The 19,882-nt window shown below is 40.3% G+C and overlaps 1 protein-coding gene across 6 annotated transcripts in view; it reads left to right on the forward strand.

Annotated features, from left to right (window-relative positions):
- The first annotated feature begins 633 nt into the window (after positions 1 to 633).
- The window catches only part of KLF8 (KLF transcription factor 8), a 325,716-nt gene continuing 306,467 nt past the window's right edge, over positions 634 to 19,882 (forward strand). For 2 of the 6 annotated variants that reach the window (XM_070605590.1, XM_070605586.1), the window contains exons 1-2: positions 634 to 725; positions 1,195 to 1,311. The gene's annotated coding sequence lies outside the window, so the exon portion shown is untranslated. Of the gene's footprint in view, positions 726 to 766; positions 1,312 to 19,882 lie in introns of those variants that run through there. The other 4 variants (XM_070605585.1, XM_070605584.1, XM_070605588.1 and 1 more) reach the window with 3 other exon arrangements.

A 19,882-nucleotide genomic window follows, 5' to 3' on the forward strand; every position in this document is an offset into this window, starting at 1 on the left:
TCATGGCTAGAGGAGAGTCAACAAGGTTTTATAAATAAAGTCTAAGGGGTACGCAAAGGCTGGATCTAGAGATAGTAGTGGCTAGGGCCAGGGTGGTAGTAGTGGAGATGGTGAGAAGTGGTCAGATTCTGGACATATTTTTAAGACAGAGCCAACAGGATTTCTTGAACCGGATGTGAAGTATGAGAGAAAAAAGCGAGTCAACGATTTTGGGCCTGAGCAACCAGATGTTGCCATTAACTGGAATGGAGAATGGCATTAAATATAATTTCTGATGGGTCATTCTGGAGTTCTACTAATACCTGGGGATGGGACCTCAGGGGCCTTCTCTGACTTTGAGCTGCCTAGTCACCAAGGGGGCCTTGGTGTGGGACTGCTGTTTTGGGTGAGTGAAAGGCATGAAGCACATTTGTGGGAATCCCCACCCTCTCTTCCACCCCATTCTAGTCAGAAACCTGCAGACGCACACAGATGAGAAATAGAGAAGACAGAGCATACCGGGTCAGGCAGAGTGAAGAGGCCTTAGGGACAGAAGATTGGTTGTAGCCACTTCAGAAACTGCACTGGAGTGGGCGGTGCCAAAGAGGGCGCCTCCTCAGGAACTTTCTTGGCTATCTGGCAGCCTAGGGACCCACTCTTTACAAGAAACAGAGTAAAGAAAGGAGATGGGGTGGGGTATGGCGTAGCCTGGCCGGCCCAGGAGGAGTTTGGGTGGAGCCGATTGTGTAAGCTTTAGAGCAGAGGGGGCGGGGGGACTGCCACTAGCAACTAACCTCAGCTTCCCTAACTCAGCAGAAAGGTCGGAGGCATTGTTGGAGAGGCCAGGAGGTCCAAGGTTCTGTCTGCCCGCCAAAGAGGGACAAAAACCCAAGTAGTGCGGTGCAGCTTTAAAGGGGCTGGTGATTGACAGAAAGTGTAGCAGTGCATGGGGTGGAGCCGTTGGGTGGGGTCTGGGACGGGCAGCTGGGAGAAGAAACCACAAGGAAGCAAAAAGAAAACCATTGCCCCAGATATCGCTAATGCCGGGTGGGGGAAGCTAGCCAGAAAGGGAGGAAAAGGAGGGTTTTAGAGCTCATCTCCACTCCCACCCCCGGTCAACTTTCGTAAACCCTTGTCTCCGTTTGAGGTAATTTAAAATCGAGTATACACTGGCCCTAGTCGGTGCCCATTGCCGCTAACTCTCCACTGAACTAGGTTTGTAGTACGAGGGAGTGAGGACCCCGGCTCCACCAGCTCAACCCCGGCCCCGCCCCGTCGGCCCTGGCCCTGGGCTGAGAGGAGAGGATGCCTCCGGAGGCGCAGAATCCGAAAGTAAGTCCCTTTCATTTCGCTTACAAACCCTCCTCTTCCTTTTGCCACCCTCACTAGGGTCTCAGCTGGGTAGCAAGGAAGCACCTTTCCGAAGGAGACTTTCAAGGAGGATCCAGAGGGTGGAGTAGGGTGGGGTGGGATAAGAAGGAGAGGGGAGGGGAAGAGAGGGGAGGGGAGGGGAGGAGAGGTGGTGCTTTAGAGCCTAGGGAAGCTGCCACCCACAGGGTAGGCGGGATAGGCGTGCTCAGAGTTTGGTCGTTGTATCATTAGAGCCTTGATTTCTCCTTCTGTCGTTAGAACCGCGACTTACCCCCTCCGGGCGTTCTTTCTTTTTGTCTCACTCCAGCATTCCTATCAGGTGGCTTAAAGCCTCTAGCTGAGAGCTGGGAGGGCTCCATCTTGCTTGGCTTCTTAAAGGGGCAGCGCACTAGATCAACTGAGGGAAATCTGTACTGGAAATTCAATCTCGAGAAGGATGGCAGTGACTCACCTTACTAAGACACTACTGTGTTGGAGGAATTTGTGTGGAGAGGACAGTTTTTTCTTCCTCATACCAGCCTCTAAACCTGATTCTTATATTCAGTTGATTCTCAGGAGGTGCACCCTAGGCAATGTTGCCAAGTTTCACATTAGTTAACTGCAGAGTCAATTGGCTCTGCAGTTTTAGCTGAAGGGGAAAATTTGTTTCCTGAGAGATGCAGTGGCAGTGCAGATGACTTGAAAACATTCATTCTACAAATATTTATTGAATGCCAGATTCATTGCCTGTAGCTGTTCCTACTGCTGAGTGGCGTCTGTAATGTGAAGACCATGTAAAGTGCTGTCACTGACTTCTTTCTTAAGAGATTGGTGGGCAAGGTTTCTTCCTAGGATATGGAGATGAATGTTGAATTTGATTCCAACATTTACCGAGCTTCTGTCACATCAAAGTTACAATGGTTAACGTTTGTTGTATTTTCTTTAGTACCAGGCATCCATATCCCTAATCCCAAGTGACTGGGAGATCCAGCTGAAGAGATAGGAACTCAAGTCAAAATTGCATGCAAAGTGAGAGAGGCAGGATGCTTCAAAAGGGAAGTTAAGGCCACCTTGGCTAATGTGTCACTCCCATGTCCATGTCCAGTTGGGAAGATTGTGTTGGGGAGAAGGGCTTCACCAGCTCTCTCCTCGGGTAAAAAAAAAAATCCAAAAACCCCAAAAACTAGTGTGGTGGAGACTTGTTAGAAGGGCTCATATGGACCAGTGACATCTCTTCCATGTCTGTCTGTCTCGTGTTTCTGCCTAGGGAGGGAGCCTAATGATATCTCACGAGTCAAAGCAATGGAAATGTGTTATTTGAGGTTTTAGGGCTAGTATTTCACTTTGAAAGTTTCCTTTTGGTCAGTGGAATGCCACAGCTCCCAGCCCTCTGCAATTTACCAGTTCAGCTGTCTCTGTTTTTAAATGCAAGGCACAGAGTCCCTCCCCTCTTTAATGTGCTGGGTTTTATTGCATCCCCAGTGCCAGTTCCCATCAAGAGCATAAGTCAGTTGTAGGTTCCTGTCAATGTTTAGCTAAAACACTTTTCCTTCAACCCCTTTCTCCTCAGTTGGTTTTCCACACCTCAAAATAACCTTCTTCTGAATGGCCATATCATTGAGTCCACTGGATTCAGATAAAGAAGAAAGCCTCACTTAGGATTCTTTCTCCCTAAAGTCCCTGGCCTATGGCCTCCTAAAATCAAAGGAAACATGAATTCAACTGGAAGTCTCCTGGTTACTTTTATCAGTAGAAGTGCAGTCTTGTCCCAGAGCCAACACTTTGTACGTGTCGCATCCACTGAACTCTGCTATCCTCCCTCTTGCATGGAAGGTGGGGAAGGAACTATGTGCTGGTTACATAGCCAGCCTCCTGCATTTGGCATGCATGGAATATGTGAGGGACTGCTGTGCTTCCATTTTAACATTTGGTTGCCCCTTTGTGTTCATGTTAGTTTTGTTTTCTTTGGGAAAGTTTCTTGTTGCGGGATATGGGTACTAGGCAGTTCTTAGCTGTCATAAGATACCATTGCCGAAATATGGTTATTCTTTTTCTAGGACAATGAAAGGTTTGTGAACTCACTAACAAGTACTACAGGCAAACAATAGAAATCCTTCTCCAAGGGCTTCAAGTGGCTTTCCTAGAGTAATTTAAATTGTTTGGTGTCATGCATTCTACTTCCTGGGATTGTAGAGAATTTTGTCTATGCAGAGGTAAAACGGTTTCATAAGGAATAACTGCAGAAAGAACACTGTGCTCTCTTTCTCTGTATTTTACTAGCAGTAGTTTTGACCCCCAATTTCCCTTCTGGAATGCCTGGATCTGGTGGGGTAGACTTCTCTTGCCTAGACTAATTAGCTTGCCCTTACATGTACTTTGGTCTGAGCTCCTTCCTAGTTGTTGCTCAGCCTTCAAGGGTGGAGAGCTGTGATGGACAAAGATATCAGCACAAAAGTACATTGTGTTATGATATTCATTAATTCATTTATTCAACAAATACTTGAGAATCTACTCTGTGCCAGCACGGAATAAGACTTATATAGCAATAAACAAAGCAAAGTCCCTGCCCTCTTGGAGATTATATTCTAATGAGGGTGTGTTGTGGAAGAGAAAGACAATACATAATAAGATATTTTTTGGGTGTTGATAAGGTGGAAGAAAGGATATAAGGTACTTGCAATTGGAGAGAGCTATTTAATATAGAGCAGTCAAGGAAAGCTTGTCTGATGTGGTATTTAAGAATATATGTGAATGAACTGAGAGAGAGAGCCAGCCATGAGAATACCTGAGGGAAGGGTGTTCTAGACAGAGGAATTAGAATGTGCAAAATCTTGGTGTATTCAAGGAACAGCAAGAAGGCCAGTGTCATTGGAGTGGAGAGGAGGAGAGTGGTAGGACAAGAGATCAGAGAGACAGAGAGGGCCAGATCACACAGGACCTTGTAAAGACTTTGGCTTTTATTTTGAGTGAGATAGGAAGCCATTTTTAAAGAAAGTAATCAACAATTATTTTACTTAAAATTTTACTCTAGTAAGGAGGATGAATCTTAACGCATTGTTCATCTTAACCCAACCAAGATGGTTTATGTTTTTATGCTTTGGATACAATGGTCCTTTAAGAAAAACTTGGTAAGATTATTGCTGAATTCATGCCAACTAATACAATTTAGTTTCATACCATTGTTTTATAACATAATTATCTGAAAAGAGTTTCAAACACATTTGAAACTACTTAAATACAAAAAGTCTTTTCAATGTACTTTAATCAAAAAATCACAAATTTATTAGCACTAGAAGAATGCTTAAACTTTTTAAGAAAACATCATAATATTTTATAGCGCTATTTTACTCTATCGTGAAATTGTGAAAATTATTCACTTGGAAACATTTTTTAACTTTCAGTCTTGCTGACACTCATGATTTCTTCTAAGCTATTCACTATCCTTCTCCCCAAGTCCTTACCAGTGGGAAGTGTGTTTCATGTATCATTCCATTTAATCCTCACAAAAACCTTGTGAGGTAGACACTGTTATCATCTCCATTGTAGAGATGAGGAAACTGAGGCACAGAAAACTAAAGTACCTTACCAAGGTCACACAGCTAGTAACCAGAAGAAGATCGATTCTCTCTTATACCTTCTGAGAAGTTGTTGCATCAGTTTCCTTCTTTCCTATCTTCTTCACTTTCTTTTTCTTGTTTGGTTATCCTACCCATCCCACCACCCCTTCCCCAGCTAACATTTATTGAAGACCTACTCTGTGCCAAGCCCTCTATTGAACACTTTACATGTGATAATTGATATAATGCTCACAACAATCCAATGAATTAAGTGCTATTATTGTACCCATTTTTCAGTTAGGGAAATTGGGGCACAGAAAAATCAAGCAACTTCTCCAAGTTTACACAACTAGTAAGTGGCAGAGCTGAGATTTGAATCCAGTCTGTGAAGCCCATACCTTGACTATTATGCTATACTTCCTAATCTTCAGCTTGCAAACACATTCTTTCTCTGGTCTAAATTGATCTTTTTTTTTTTAACAACACTCACTCAAATTATCACTCCATTTTTTCCTGCAGTTTCCATTTAAATCATTACTGAAACTGTTCTTGCCAAAGTTGCCTAAAGATCCCCTAAATATGTCCAGAGTGCTCTCTTTACCTTTTCAACATACTTGACTCACTACCACATTTAAGGCTGTTGTATGTTCCTTCCTTCTTTAAAACCTCCCCTTCCTTGTCTTCTATGACACTACTCTACCTTGGATTTCCACCTACCTCTCTGACTGCCCTTTTCATTCTCTTGTCTTGCCACTCTATAATCCTTATTTGGGTTATCTCATAAACTTAAGAGTTTCAGCTCTTTATATGCTTCAGCCATTTATATGCTGAGGACAGCCTGTATAACAAATCTGCATCTCCAAGCTGAATGTTTTTCATGAGCTTGGACCCACCCATTCATCTGTTAACTGAACATTTTGACTTGACAGCTCATACTTGATATGTCTAAAACTGAATTCATCATCAAACCTTCCACTACCATTTCTATCCTTGACTAACAGTCACATAGTCAACCAAACAATAAGGCCTAAGGTCATCTATGACTCTTCCTTCTCCTTACCTTCCAGATTCCGCTTCTGGAATCTTTGTACCTCTCCATCCCTACTTGTAGTGTATTTGCTTAAATTTTTCATCATGTCTGACATGGCCTATTAAAATAGCTCCTTTACTATTGCTTTATTTGCCTCCAATCTCTATGGCCTTTGTTGTGGGTTGAATTATGTTCCTTAAAATGTGTTGGAGTCCTAATTCCTGGTACCACAGAATGTAACTGTATTTGGAGACAAGGTATTCACAGAGGTAATCGGGTTACAATGAGGTCATTAGGACAGACCCTAATCCAATATGACTAGTATCCTTAAGAAAAGGAGAAATTTGAACACAAAGATAGACTCACATAGAAGAAAGATGATATGAAGGGTGTAGGGAGGGTCAGCCATCTGCAAGCCAAGGAGAGAAGCCTACAATAGATTCTTTCCTCACAGCCCTCAGAAGGACCCAACCTTGCTGATACCTTGATTTCAGACTTCTAGCCTCCAGATCTGTGAGGCAATAAATTTCTATTTAAGCCACCCAGTTTTTAGTACTTTGTTGTCACCATCCTAGCAAACTAATACAGACTCCAATCTAGTCTACATCTTAGGATATTTCTAAAATATATGTTTTTATCTTGCCAGTCCAATGTTCAGAATCCTTCAAGGACTCCCCCTCACTTACAAGATTAAATCTCTGCCTTTTAGTAAGACACTTCACAGTCTGTCCTAGACCTACCTTTCGCGTGTATTCCCTGTGACTTTTCCTCATCACAAGAGCCACATTAAACTAACTGCTGCTACTTGAAAGTGCCATGGTCTTTCACAAACACTATGCCTTTGTTCATACTATCAAGACTTCCAGAAATGTCCTTCCCCTCTTACAACATGTATTATCCCACCTCCACCTTTCCTTCTACTCCATCCTTCTCTTTTTGGTAAGCTCCTATGCATGTCACAATACCCAATTCAAGTGTCATTTTCTCTGTGAAGCCTAGCTTCACCTTGAAGTGTAGGTAGGATTTGGATAGCCAGAGTGGAGGGGAAAATGTATTCTAAGCAGGAAGAACCATATAACCATATAAGGTAATGATCATCAACATAATGTAAGTTAGAAGTGGGTAGAGTAGGGTTAGGGAAGGGGTAAGTTTAGAAAACTCTTTGCACTTTTGCTGGCCAGTGATGGCATGGTAGTAGAACAGAAAATATTAAGAGGGGTTCAGAGTGCTTTTCTGTTGAAGCAGAATGTGATCTGCAGCTTTGGCTTCTTTAAACCTAGGTATATATGTTAACTATTTCCACTTATATAAGGCAGATGGTTTTGAAATGGGAAGCAACATTCATTCATTCATCTCATTTGCTCATTCAACATAAATGCCCTCTATGTGGCCAGCTCTGTGCTACAGGCTGGGTATACAACATATAAAACTTCAGCCTTGCTGTGGAGCTCAGCTGGGAGACAGACAAAGCTCTTGCTAACATCTAGTATTTGTTGATTGCTTACTATATGCCGGGGACCATGCTAAGCCTTTTGCATGTTTCACATTTAAATTCACAATAGAGTTATACCCATTTTATAGATAAGGGCATTGAGGGTTTAAAGTGGTTGAATAAACTCAAGGAGGGAAGAATTGGGAAATTGACAAGTAAGCAAACTATTTACGTGAGCAGGAAAGATGTGGGTGACATTGGGGGTGAAGGGGTCGGAGAAGACTTGCTGGAGGAGGTGATGTTTGAGTCTTGAAGGATAAATAGGAGTTTTCAAGGTAGACAAGTAGACAAAGGAAGGGCATTGTAGATGGAAGGAACATCATGTGTAAATTAGTGGAGGTTCCCAAGAGATGTTGTGTTTAGGAAATAGTGAGTGTTTTATTATGATTAGAGCATAAAGAGATTCTGGGCCAGTGGCAGGAAAAAAGAGTGGAGCAGTAGACAGAATCCAGGACACAAATAAATAAATAATCCATAAATAAAAGAGTCTTTGTTTTTTATAGGCACGGTATTAAGAGCACTTTCCCCCAAAGCCATTCTTTACTGTTCAAAACATTAAGGGTTGCATAAAGAGCTCCTCCCAGTGCTAAAGAGAGAAACTAGAGCCATCTTTGGCACTGAGGGTCAGTCAACAGAGACCAGAAAAATTACTGGGGCCAGAAGGTAGACACAATCTGAGCAGTCCTTGGGTCCCAAGAGTCATTGCAGATCAGGAAAGAGGGGAGAGAGCTGTACTTTCTGAGGTCAGACTAGTAGAAATGTCTACTAGTCAGGTAGTCAAGCAACAATTAATAATTAATAGTAATAGTAAAAACAGCAACACCAATAATAAAAGTGACAGGTACTAATCCTCCTCTTTTTGCTAACATCTGTGCTAACATCTGTGACCATCTTCCTCTACTTTATACGTAGGACACTTGCCACAGCATGGCTTGCCAAGCAGTGCATAGGTCTGCACCCCAGATCTGAACCGGGGAACCCCAGGCCACCGGGGCGGAATGTGCAAACTTAACTGTTGCACCACTGGGCTGGCCCCTCCACAACCACATTTTTAATCATTCAGTGTGTTCAGCTAGCTAGTCAGCAAGACCAAAAAGGAAATAGATCAAGCTGGGTCACTAACTCGGCCCTGTGGGCAGTGTAATAGTGCACAGATGGGTACATATGGAAAATATAGTAATAGATGAAAGACCTAAGAAGAAAGGAAGCAGCAGGTAAGACAGAACGCTTACTGACTGAGGTCATGTCACTGAGCAAGGACATACTGACCAGCGCACTTAGAAGCCAGTGTTACAACACCCACCTGCTTTTGAGAAAATAAAAGGCTTTATCATGAGGTTGACTGGCAAGGAGATGGGAGGCAAGACTCTCAAATCTGTCTCCTCAATCCAGGGTTCACAGCAAAATTTAAGGAGTTAGGGGCAAAAACTGATTGACTAGTCTCGAATCAGTCCATATATGGTAATCAAGCTGCTGGAAGCCAGATTTTCCTTATTTAAGGACTCCTTGCTTTGTAAAGGGATCAGGTAGCAACATTTCTGAAGATTCTTCATTCTGGGGTTGTACTGGGGCCATGAGTTCCTGCCATGCACAATGTGTAAGTAGATAAAGTTGCCTGTTATAAATGCACAATGCTGTCTCTGTTATTGAGCACTGTTTGATTAATCAACAACCTGTTTTAAGGAAGAAAAACTAGTTTAAGCTGGTCAGTGTTTTATGTGCTGTTTCAGTCACAATTCAAGGGCCTACAAACTACATTCAGGCCACAGATACACTGTATCTTGAACCATGGTTTTCCAAAATTTGATTTCATTACCAGTGTATAAAAGGTGGAAAATTTCATGTAAAATGTACATTTGCAGCTTTCCTGAAAAACTTGAAACATGGCATCTGGGCCTCTACTGTTGCATGATGACAGTCACTGGGATCTGAGCAGCAGCTGCCTCTTAAGACATTTTATTTATTAATTTCTATCCTTAGGTTGCAAAGAGTGGAGACCAGCTGGAGCTAGTTTAAGCAGAAGAGGAATGTGACTGGATTTGGGGAATGAACTGGCTTTAAACTGGGAAGTTGTTGGGAACCCAAGCTAGTTTTCTTTCTGTGTCTCATAGCTGCTTATTTCTTCTCTTTTAGATTAGAGTACACTGTGGGCAAGAGATAGCTCCTTAATCTCCTGAGGTCCTATGTTACAGTTCACTCTCATGGAAAGGTACTGGTGGCTCTCTTAGTTCCAATTTCCAAGTCAAAGGGAACTGGGCACTGATGGACGTGGCTTTAATCGGTTACCTGCCTCTAGATAAACCAGCTCTGGCCGGGAAGCTAGGGTCATCTAATATAAGCTAGGGGCACACCTTTGTAAATCAGAGAGGAATTATAAGGCAATCATTATGTGTGGAGCAGACACTTCCAAATGTGTCCCCTGTACCAAGCATTATTTTGGTCCTACTCACTTTCTGGTAGCTTCTTGTGTTCTCTTGGAGGTCTCAACCTGCTGCAGGCCTGGCCTGTCTGATCTACTTGCCAGGTTAAGTCCTGTTATTTTGGGAGTGTGCAGGGTTTAATGTATCCCCAGTGACCTGGTCCTTTCCTGTGATAAGTCTGTTCCTATTACTGCACAAAGCAATTTGAGGCCAAAATTCCAGAACATCCTTCCTTAGTTTTCTTTTAGCACTTTGAATCCCACAGGGCTTCCTTCCTATAGTAGCTCAAAATTACCTTATCAATCACTATAATGACCTAAAGGCTAGTGAATGGGACCTGATGAGTGCATTCTTAAAAAGAGTTAACAGCTCTAGATGAAAAAGGGGGAAGTCTGAAGGAGAGCAGCAGCAGATGGTGATGTTCCCAGGACTGGAGAATTAGCAAGGGTTTCATTCATAAATGTAATGCCTGGGCTTTAGAATTTAGACAGGATGACAGGGATTTACTGTGTTTCCTCTTCTTGGATCTCCTTGACTCAAAGGATCTTTACAAGTTTTGTGGTTCCCAACTGAGGCTTTGGACACTTACTATTTCAATGATTTTTTCTAGAGCCTTCTAAGTTGCCTTCCTAATATTGCTTACCGAAGTAGCAGTTGATATTGAAGGATTCCATCCTCAGCCCATAGCTTTGGGGTGCAAGGATTGGTAGCCCTAGAGGTGTTGAGAGGGAAGCTTCTCCCACTCCCAAAGTGCCAAAGTCATCTGCCCTGGCTGAAACTGTCCTCTCTCAAAATCCTGGGGTGAATTCCTTCCAAAGGAATCTGATCTCTCTCCAAGCCCTGCTGCCTCTTCTGATATTTGCGTTGCCTGTTATAAATAGAATAGAATTATCCTGACTTCCTCAGGCTAAGAGTTGCTTATTGCCAGGGTAAGAGTCTATACTCTTCAAAGTGAAGTGGGGAAAATCCAGAGCCAAAGCCAGGCAACTTCCTAGAAAGAGGAATTTTAGTTAAAGCATTTGAAATCTGGGCAAACATTGGTTTGCTTTCACCTTCCTCTTTGATGACGTTAAAGTTGCAATAAAGTGAATATAGGTCTATTACTTTGATCCTCTCATGAAGGAGAAGGTTAAGATAGTATTTATTGCAAATGACAGTAACAGTCAATATTTATTGACCAATTACTATTTGTAAGAAACTGTTCTAAATTCTTGACACCACCTATCTGGTAAAATTATTACAATGATTGTATAACACATAAAAAGTACCTAGCCCACAATGTTCAGTCAGTAAATGGTAGTATTTGTATGTTTGCTAACTCCTCTTTTATTCCTTCTCTCTTAAAAAAATATTTGGACTTGGCCCACTGTAAGCACATGCTTTTTAATCTCAGAGGGGACATCCTGTCTGCTCCACCATCCTTTCATCCAACCCCCCAGAAACAGTTCCAAGTCTTCTCCATCTCTCTCACGCCTTCATTCATACCTACCCCCAAGTTTGGCCTCCTAATTTATTGATGAAATTATACAAATTCCCTCATTTACCCCCCACTTCACCCAAGTCAGTGCTGCTCAAATTTTAGTGTATATAAATCAACTGTGGATCTGGTTGCAATGCAGAGTTTGAGTCGGAAGGTCTAGGGTGGGACCTGAGGAGATTCTACATTTCTAACAAGTTTCTAACAAGATACTTGCAGATCTTGCAGATACTTATGAGTATACTTGAAGATACTGCTGGGTGGATAAACTTTTATGTAATAAGGATCTAAAGAAGATCAAAATTCATTAATCTCATTTTTTTTTTACAGATGAAGAGATTGAGATTTAAAAATTTTAAGTGATATTCTCGGGGTTATACAGCTAGCAAGTGGTAGAATCTAAACTTGAACCCAGCTCCTTATTCTCATGCTGTACTTACATCCTACACTTCTGGATTTGTTTCTTGAAGCAATTCCTTGATGTTGAATTGCTTTTTCTACCTGACGTCAGCCTATGGGGATTTCCTTGGAGCTTTTGTCTGATCTGAATACAGCTTTGCTTTGCTGAATTATTACTGTATTTATTTTAAAGTTCCCTTGCAGATAATTTTAGGTTATTTTGTCTGGAAATGTCTCATACCTGGTGCATGAAAGCTTCAAAGAGCTCTGAAGCAATAGATTCTAACATTCTGGATGTTTTTGTTAATCCAAAGGAAGGAGCGAGGCTGATTCAGATATTTGGGGATAATGTTCAGAGTTGTTGGGGAGTGAGAGGTAAAGAAGGTCAAAATATGCTCCTACTTCTAAGCATGAAGCATACCAGCTATGTCTAAAAAAGGTTTAGGTCCTCCATCTCCAATGGGGGTAGGGGGCAATGTCAACTCACTGGCTAGATAAAGTGGGGAATTCAAGGCTTTCCAGAGAAAAATCATTCAAATGATGTCTTGCTAGACCCTACAACTCATATAATTTGATATAACGTGATATAATTTGATAGCCAGAGACTCTATGATAGTTGAGAACTTGCACGAGATGACTCTTAAGCATCATTGGAATCTACCCGGTTGAGGTCTTCTTTCGCAGTTGTGCTGTGGATATAATAGTAGCCATCAACAGTTAAGAGTTAGTAGTGCCTAATGGTACCTCCAACTTTCTTCAAAGCTTCCTCTGGCTATATTGCCTTTAAATGCATATTTGGGATAGTGTGTTAAATTTATCCTGTTTTGATTCAAAATAATGTCAATAAATGTCATCCTCATAAACTGAGTAGACTTGAACAGAGAGTAACCTTGGGAATCTCAAATTTGTATTTCAGATCCTATGACCCAGGGCACCCTTCTGCCAGCCAGAAACAGTACATCCTTATTGTGTAAAAAGTACTCAAGCAAAACAGCCTCTTCTTGCATATTCAAGGGGCAGAAGGGAGCTGGCTTCTGAGTGCCTGGCACTGTTTTAGCCCAGTATAAATATTATTTTGTTGAATCTTCTAAATACGGCCCTATGAAATATTATTGCCCTCCCCTTTTTTCACAAATGAGGAAATCTAGAATCAAAGAAGTTAACTAAATAAATTACAGTCACACAGCTAGCATTTGGCATCTGAGATTTCAACTCAGATCTGACACCAGAGCCCTTGCCCTTAAGTGCCATATCATTTTGCTTTCAAGTACCTAAATTAGGAAGATGACAGACTCAAATTTCACAGCCCTCTTTTATAAGTATTCTTCTGTTATTTACTCATACACTTTCTCATTGTCTTACCTTCAGTCGGAATAAGATCAAAGAAATAACAGGAGCCCTGGAACCAGAAGTAAGTAGATAAAGAAGGTTGTTTTTACCTCTGGTCTCTCATAGCAGTAGACTCAACAGTCTTAGTCATGTCTGCCTCCAATGCATAGTACATAGAAGGAGCCCTGAAATTATTTGTTGAATGAATACATGAGTGGATCAATGAGTTTGGGGGAATTATCTACCTACTTTGAGACTTCCAGACAGATTACATATCCTTTCACATGTTCCTGGTCAACTATATGTTGATTACATATATGGTACCCAGACAGAGACACACATACTCATTCAGAAATTGCCGTCCTGATATACACAGACTCATGGAGATACATCCCCATATAAATGAGTACTTGATGTATTAATTTCTTGCTGCTGTAACAAAGTGCCATAAATTAGGTGGCTTTTAGATGTTTATTCTTTCACAGTTCTGGAAGTTAGAAGTATGAAATCAAGGTGCTGGCAAGGCCCTGCTCCCTCAAAAACCTCTAGAGGAAGATCTTTCCTGGTCTCTTTCAGCTTCTGGTCACACCAGACATTCCTTGGCTTGTGGCAGCATAATTCTAATTTTTCCTTCTGTCTTCACATGTCTGTCTTCCTGTGTCTGTCTCTCTCTTTGCAAGGTGTTTTCCAATTCTTCATAAGGACACTGGTCATATTAGATTAGAGCTCACTCTAATTTTAACTTGATTACATATGCAAAGATCTTATTTCCAAATAAGGTCACATTCGCAGGTACCAGTGGTTAGGACCTCAATATATATTTTTGAGGAACGCAGTGTAACCCATAACAGTACGTCCTCTATCCCTCCATTAATCATGTCCCTTCCAGGGGTAAAATACATTCATCTCATTCCAACATCCCCAAAACTCTTAACCTGTTCCAGCATCAATTCTAAGTCCAAAATCTTAACTAAATATAATCAACTCATAAAGTCCCAAATCTTATCTTCTAAACCATGTATATTAGGTATGGGTTATTTTGGAAATTATCTACTTCCAAAATACAATGTTGAGACAGGCATAGTATAGATATTATGATTCCAAAAAGAAGGTATTGGAACGAACTAAGGGGTCACAGGTCCCAAGCAAGTCCAAAACCCAGTAGGGAATATTTTATTAGACTTCATGGCCTGAGAATAATCCTATGTGGCTCAATGCTCTATCCTCTGGGCTTGGTGACCTCGCGCTCTCAGCCTACAAGGACAATGCTCCTGCCATCTCTGCCTGAGGAGGTCCCATTGGCCCATGCCTCTGTATCCATGGCTCTGCTCTTGAAATCATTCTTCTTTCATTTCATCCAGTTTCTGTCCCTTTTAGTCCAGGCTAGTAGTGTTTCTGCTGGTATGAAATTCTCATAAACGCTGTTGATCACCTCCTTCCTGGGTACCTGGGGCTAGGACTTCAACATATCTTTTGGAGGGGACAAAATTCAACCCATAACACTTGGGTATCCATACAAAGATTCATGTATATCCATGAAACGTGAATCATCCATGTACAGTCTGAAGATTTGGGTTCAATAAATACTTATGATCTGATCTCCCTTGTCAGCTCTTCAAACCAAAGGACATTTGAACTTGGAAAAAATAGACAATAATAAAAATACGTCTGTGTGTCTTTTTCCAAAAATAAACAGAATTTAACATTTTTCTTTATTTACTTCAAAGCTCTCAAAAAAACTTTTCCTTTTGAAGATTGACACCTGAGCTAACAACTGTGACCAATCTTTGGTTTTTTTTTGCTTTTCTCCCCAAATCCCCCCAGTACATAGTTGTGTATTTTAGTTGTGGGTCCTTATAGTTGTGGCGCATGGGATGCCACCTCAACAGGGCCTGATGAGTGGTGCCATGTCCGTGCCCAGGATCCGAACTGAGGAAACCCCGGGCTGCCGAAGTGGAGCACACAAACCTAACCACTCGGCCACAGGGCCAGCCCCTCAAAAGTTTTTTAAATGTTACAGATACAACTAAAGCTCCGCTCTTACCCATCCATTTTCCCTGTCTTCCTATCAAGAGATAATCACTATCCTAAATTTTGTGTTTATCATTACCATCCATATATGTGTTCATAGTTTTGTTACATATGAATGTGTCTACAAACAATATATGGTATTATTTAAGTGTTTTAAACTTTCACATAAAATGGTATCATGCTATACTTATCCTTTTGCAACTTGTTGTTACTAAAAAATGTGATCTGTGACTTATCCCTGTTGGTATATATGAATCTAGTTCTTTCATTTAATTGCTTGTGAGTATGCCACCCAATGAATGTAGTTTATTTGTCCATCTACTGAGGACTTTGGGTCATTTCCCTCCAAATCTCCATATTTGTTAATTGGAATTTTTCTGTAAGAAATATTTGTCCCTTCATTCCCGTATATTTATTTATTCAATCATTTATGTATATCAGTGTGGACTCATGGAGATTTATTTTATTCTTTGGGTTATAATCCAATACTGTTGTTACTTTTGCACAAATTGTTCCAGCTTTAGCCGTTGGGAAGTCTTTCAGGTTGGCTTCTATGTCCTTTTGACGTACCCTCATCCTTTTTATAGTGGATTGTTTTTAAATTCTGTTTATGCTATTTTATTGTTTAAAGGTTTTAACTTTTGATATAGTCAAATAGATCAATCTTTTCCTTATGGTTTGTGCATTATTTTATATATTATTGAAGAAATCTTTCCTTGCTTTGATTTGTCTTATTATGAGGAAATCCTTTGTGTCTTCTAAAAGTTTTACAGTTTTGCTTTTTATACTTAGATTTTTAATGCACCTGTAGTTTATTTGTGCATAATGTATAAGTCTAATTTTATCTTTTCCCTATGACTATATGGTTGTCTAGTCACCATTTAAAAAAATAGTCCCTTACTAGCCTTTATAGCCAACCAAAAGGGTCCAGTCTTCTCAGAACAAATAATATCTGCTCCTAAGTGATTTGTCCTCTCTACCTAGATAGATGAGTGGCTGGCAATGTTATGAAAGATTTCCTTGCTTAAATAAAGTTCTAGTTCTCTATGGCAAGAATAGAGAAAACAGCAAATAAGGAGGGTATCCCTGCTATGTTATTAAAAATGATCAGCTATTAAACACCCAGTTTAAGGGGAAATAATGTAACTATCCAGTCACTTTATAAAGTCTTCAGAAAATATATTGACCAGGAATTATTCCCCCTCCCTGAAATTTTGGATTACTAGTATTTCTATTAAAAATTTCAATTTTTTTCAGCAGTTGTTTTTATACAACACAATTTTCTGTTTGCACTAATGAGTATGTGTGTGTGTGTGTGTGTGTAGAGTTGTGCTTTCTCTGTCTTAGGGAGAGAAGAGGAGAGACTTGATAGTTGTGACTTGCCTCTGCCTAGCTTCCAACCTGGAATTCTCTTCTTCTTTCTACTTACAAAATGTTCTCTGTTCTTAAAGGTCCAGCTCAAATCATTCCTATCCATGGGAATTCCAGTAACATTTACAGCATTGCCTCAATTTGAAGACATTTCTCTTTTGTTCAATAATTTTATTGAGGTCATGATGGTTTATAACATTGTGTAATTTCATGTGTACATTATTATTTACCAGTTTCTGAATAAACTTCATTGTATTGGCCCCCAGTAATCTAATTTTTGTCTGTCACCTGACATATGTGCTCCTTTACTCCTTTCACCCACACCTAACCACCTTCCCCTCTGGTAAACACTAATCTGTTCTCTTTATCTGTGTATTTATTTATCTTCCACATATGAGTGAAATCATGCAGTATTTGTCTTTCTCTGTCTGGCTTGTTTCACTTAACATCATACCCTCAAGGACCATCCATGTTGTAGCAAATGGGGTGATTTTGTCTTTTTTATGGCTGAGTAGTATTCCATTTGTGTGTGTGTGTGTGTGTGTGTGTGTGTGTGTGTCGCGCGCACACCACATCTTTTTTATCCATTCTTCTGTAGAAGGGCACTTGAGTTGCTTCCATGTGTTGGCTATTGTGAATAATGCTGTAGTGAACATAGGGGTGCATAAATCTCTTGGGATCATTGATTTCAAGTTGTTTGGATAAATAGTAGTGGGATAGCTGGATCATATGGTATTTCTATTTTTAATAGTTTGAGAAATCTCCATGCTGTTTTCCATAGTGGCTGCACCTGTTTGCATTTCCATCAGCAGTGCATGAAGGTTCTCTTTTCTCCACATCCTCTCCAACATTTGTTGTTTTTTTCTTGGTAATTTTAGCCATTCTGACCAGTGTAAGGTAATATCTCACTGTAGTTTTGATTTGTATTTCCCTAATAATTAGTGATGTTGAACATCATTTCATGTGCCTGTTGGCCATCTGTATATCTTCTTTGGAAAAATGTCTGTTCATATCCTCTTCCCATTTTTGTTCCAGTTGTTTGGTTTTTTGTTGTTGTTGAGTTGTATGAGTTCTTTATATATTTAGGAAATTAACCCCTTCTTGCATATATGATTTGCAAATATTTTCTCCCAGTTGGTGGGTTGTCTTTTAATTTTGTTCATGGTTTCCTTTGACTTGGAGAAGCTTTTTAGTCTGATGTAGTCCCATTTGTTAATTTTGTCTTTTGTTTCCGTTGCCTGAGTAGACGTGGTATTCAAAAAGGTGCTCCTAAGACCAATATCAAATAGTGTACTGCTTGTACTTTCTTCCAAGAGTTTTATGGTTTCCAGTCTTACATTCAAGTCTTTAATCCATTTTGAGTTAACTTTTGTGCATGGTGCAAGATAATTGTCTGCATTCATTCTTTTAATGTGGGTGTCCAGTTTTACCAGCACCATTTATGGAAGAGACTTTCCCTTCTCCATTGTATTTTCTAGGACCCTTTGATGAAGATTAATTGTCCATAGATGTGTGGTTTTATTGCTGGGCTTTAAATTCTGTTCCAGTGATCTGTGTGTCTGTTTTTCTGCCAATACCATGCTGTTTTGATTATATTTTGAAGTCAGGGAGTCTGATCCCTTCAGCTTTGTTCTTTTTTCTCAGGATTGCTTTGGCTATTCGAGGTCTTTTCTCATTCCATATAAATTTTAGGATTCTTTGTGCTAATTCACGAAGAATGTCATTGGGATTCTGATTGGGATTGCATTGAAACTGTAGATTGCTTTAGGTACTGTGGACATTTTAACTATGTTTATTGTTCGAACTTATGAGCATGGAATATCTTTCCACTTTTTTATATCTTCTTCAATTTGTTTCAATAATATCTTATAGGGGGCTGGCCCCGTGGCCAAGTGGTTAAGTTCGCGCGCTCTGCTGCAGGCGGCCCAGTGTTTCGTTGGTTCGAATCCTGGGCGCGGACATGGCACTGCTCATCAAACCACGCTGAGGCAGCGTCCCACATACCACAACTGGAAGGACCCACAACGAAGAATATACAACTATGTACTGGGGGGCTTTGGGGAGAAAAAGGAAAAAATAAAATATTAAAAAAAATAATATCTTATAGTTTTCAGTATGTAGGTCATTCACCTCTTTGGTTAAGTTTATTCCTAGATATTTTATTCTTTTCGTTACGATTTCAAATGGGATTGTATTCTTGACTTCTTGTTCTGCTAGTTTGTTGTTAAAGTATAGAAACACAACTGATTTTTGTAAGCTGATTTAGTACCCTGAAACATTGCTGTAGTTGTTGATTATTTCTAATAGTTTTCTGATGGTTTCTTTAGGATTTTCAATATACAGAATTATGTCATCTGCAACAAGCAAGAGTTTCACTTCTTCCTTTCCAATTTGGATTCCTTTTATTTATTTTTGTTGCCTAATTGCTCTGGCCAAAACCTCCAGTACTATGTTGAATAGGATGGTGAGAGTGGGAACCCTCGTCTTGTTCCTGTTCTCAGAGGGGTGGCTTTCAGTTTTTCGTCATTGAGTATGATGTTTGCTGTGGGTTTGTCATATATGGCCTTTATTATGTTGAGGTAGTTTCCTTTTATACCCATTTTATTGAGAGTTTTTAACATAAGTCGATGTTGGATCTTGTCAAATGCTTTCTTTGCATCTATTGAGATGAGAATGTGGTTTTTATTCCTCATTTTGTTAATGTGGTGTATCACATTGATAGATTTGTGTATGTTTAACCATTCCTGCATTCCTGGAATAAATCCCACTAGATCATGGTGTATGATCCTTTTAATGTATTGCTCTATTGAGTTTGCTGATATTTTGTTGAGGAGTTTTGCATCGATGATCATCAGTGATATTGGCCTGTAGTTTTCCTTCTTTGTGTTGTCCTTGCCTGGTTTTGGTATCAGGGTAATGTTGGCCTCAGAAAATGAGTTAGTAAGTGTTCTGTATTCTTTGATTTTTTGGAATAGTTTGAGAAGGATAGGCATTAAATCTTCTTTAATGTGTGGTAGAATTCTCCAGAGAAGCCATCTGGTCCTGGACTTTTGTTTTTTGGGAGGTTTCTGATTACTGTCTCAATCACTTTACTTGTGATTGGTCTACTCAGATTCTCTATTTCTTCTTGATTCATTTTTGGGTGGTTGTATGAGTCTAAGAATTTATCCATTGGAGCCAGCCTGGTGGCTTAGTGATTACATTCGTGCTCTCTGCTTTGGCAGCCTGGGATTCACAGGTTCGGATCCTGGGTGCAGGCCTAGCACTGCTTGTGAAGCCACACTGTATTGTCATCCCATAAAATAGAGGAAGATTGGCACAGAGATTCGCTCAGCAACAATATTCCTCAAGCAAAAAGAAGACTGGCAACAGATGTTAGCTCTGGGCTAATCTTTCTTCACACACACACAAAATTATATATTTCTTCTAGGTATCCAATTTGTGGGC

This window comes from Equus przewalskii, chromosome X (genome assembly GCF_037783145.1).
Source record: "Equus przewalskii isolate Varuska chromosome X, EquPr2, whole genome shotgun sequence".
Lineage (NCBI taxonomy): Eukaryota > Metazoa > Chordata > Mammalia > Perissodactyla > Equidae > Equus > Equus przewalskii.